We start from the raw sequence: 2,500 nt of genomic DNA, 5'->3' as shown, positions 1-2,500 counted from the left end.
GTCTCGAAGGAAATTGATAGGAGGGATTTCTGGAGCAGATTGCCTCATGAGTTAGGAGCTGATGACCGTCTGTCCACGTGTGTGTGTGTGTGTGTGTGTGTGTGTGTGTGTGTGTGTGTGTGTGTGTGTGCGCGCTTGAAGTTGTCTGTACAGTTTATCCTTCTGTGTGTCATTGGTCTCTCTCTCTCTCTCTCTCTCTCTCTCTCTCTCTCTCTCTCTCTCTCTCTCTCTCTCTCTCTCTCTCTCTCTCTCTCTCTCTCTCTCTCTCTCTCTCTCTCTCTCTCTCCCCCCCCCCCCCCTCGACATCCCTTCCCTTCACTAAAGACGGACGTGGAGGGAACAGCAGCAGCAAGAAATAGAGCAGAGCGACATGATGACGTGTCTGCCGAGAGAAACTGATGCCGTAAGTCTTGGTTTGGTTTGCTAATTGGCTTTATAGATGGAGGCTCCTATCTTTTGTTCGTGTTCGTCGATGTCTTTAATCACGGCCCGGCCAGCCAATGGGGGTGTTGCTTGCCATTAGCGGGAGGAAGTGATTAATAAAGAGCCGGGAGAGATAGATAGATAGAGAGAGAGAGAGAGAGAGAGAGAGAGAGAGAGAGAGAGAGAGAGAGAGAGAGAGAGAGAGAGAGAGAGAGAGAGCAGGACAGTTGTGGTGGTGGTGACGAGATTAAAGTTTCAAAGAGGAGGAGGATGAGGAGGTGGTAGTGATGGGGTCAGTAAAGAAAAAGTTTGTGTCTGTGCATGTGAATATCTCTCTCTCTCTCTCTCTCTCTCTCTCTCTCTCTCTCTCTCTCTCTCTCTCTCTCTCTCTCTCTCTCTCTCTCTCTCTCTCTCTCTCTCTCTCTCTCGATCATCCTTTCTTCCATCTTTCAGTCGTGCAGGAAGGTCGAGGCTCTTTGCTCCAATGGTCTTCACGTGGCCTCCTCCTCCTCCTCCTCCTCCTCCTCCTCCTCCTCCTCCTCCTCCTCCTCCTCCTCCTCCTCCTCTTCCTCCTGCTGTAAGTGTAGGCGGGAGGGCACAGGGAGGACCTCTTGAGCTAATTATAGTGAGGATGGACTTAACGCGGGCTGCAGCTTGGTGGATAATCAACACACGCTAATTGCAATGCTCGGTTACGGAGATGGAGCAGGCAAGACTGTAAGGCTTATGAGCAGTAATTCATGGTACTGGGCGGAGACGCGGTTCCCCGGACACACCTGATGGAAGCTAATGATCAGTCTCAGGTGATTAACTTCATAAACAGGACGTTCTTGCTCCGAGTGACCTTTGCGTGTCATCAGAGAAATATATTTAGTTTGTTTATTTTTGGCTCGATGGCTCGATACTTTTTTTTTTTTCTTCTCCCTTGGAGAGGCTGTATGTATTGTGTTTGGTTTGGTTTGGTTAGTTTGGTGATTTGTCAATGTACAAGCGGCGCACTTCAGTCCAGTTTTCAATCATCTTATCGTTCTGTTCAAGCTTTCACCTGAAGGCAAGGGGCGTACACTATTAAGCTCGTTTTGACAGAAAATTGCGTATCTTCCTTTTGTAACTGGTGACTTCTGTAAGTTTTGAGACACGTCAGATCACATCACAGCATCACATTCTGTCTCTCTCTCTTGAATGATAAGTGAAAAGGAACAAGAGCGACGGGAAGAGAAAGGAAGAGAAAAAGGAAAGATAGATAAAAATAATGGAGGAAAAGAAAGATGTTTAGGGACGGACAGGTCATGCAGAAACGGGGATAAAGGAAAGAAAAGGAAAGAGGGGTGAGAAAAAAGAAGGAATTTTAGTGTAGGGTAAAGAAGATATAGCGTGAGGAATGATTAAGAACAGAGCGGAGAAAAAAAAAACTGTCCTAGGAGAGAAAACACGAAGATGAAGTCTAATGATGTAGAGAAAATTAGGGAATATTAAAAAGGGATCGTAATAATAATAATAACAGCAACAACAACAACAACAACAACAACAACAACAACAATATGGTGATGGTGAAAAGGAGCAACAACAGCAACCAGGAAAGAAAGAAAAGAAAGGAGTGAAAGAAAAAGAAAAGAAAGATGAAGAAAAGGAATAAGAACAAGAACAAAAAAGGACAAGAACAAGCATCACTGTTAGCAAGAAATTCCTATCATCGATGTATTGAGGGAATTTTCGTTGGAGAGGGAGAGGTTGGTGTAATTAGAGGAAGGACGAAGAATAGGAAGAAAAATTGATCACCTTTGGAGGGAAGGAGTGGCTTCGAAGGCGCGACAATTACATGTTATAAACTCAGAAGAGAATGAGGACCCGAAAAGACCAGTGAGAGGAGGCGAGAGAAAGAAGAGGTGGTAGAGAAGACGGAGAACAAAACCCCATGAGAGAGAAAGAGGGAGGAAACAGAAGATGATATGATAGAAAGTAAAGGGAAGGAGGGAAAGGAAAAGATGGAATGATAGAAAATAGAAGAACTGAGGAAAACAAAAGATCAGGAGGAAGAGAAGAGTGGTTGATATGATAGAAAGTGGAATGAATGGAG

General features: G+C 44.9%; 1 protein-coding gene across 7 annotated transcripts in view; it reads right to left on the bottom strand.

Moving 5' to 3' along the window:
- The window catches only part of LOC135102924 (zinc finger protein 358-like), a 31,358-nt gene that overhangs the window by 12,862 nt on the left and 15,996 nt on the right, over positions 1-2,500 (bottom strand). The gene's annotated exons all lie outside the window — the stretch shown is intronic.

This window comes from Scylla paramamosain, chromosome 1, assembly GCF_035594125.1.
Source record: "Scylla paramamosain isolate STU-SP2022 chromosome 1, ASM3559412v1, whole genome shotgun sequence".
Taxonomy (NCBI): Eukaryota; Metazoa; Arthropoda; class Malacostraca; order Decapoda; family Portunidae; genus Scylla; species Scylla paramamosain.
Note: the sequence above shows the minus strand (reverse complement) of the source record. Positions and strands in the feature narration are given on the sequence as shown.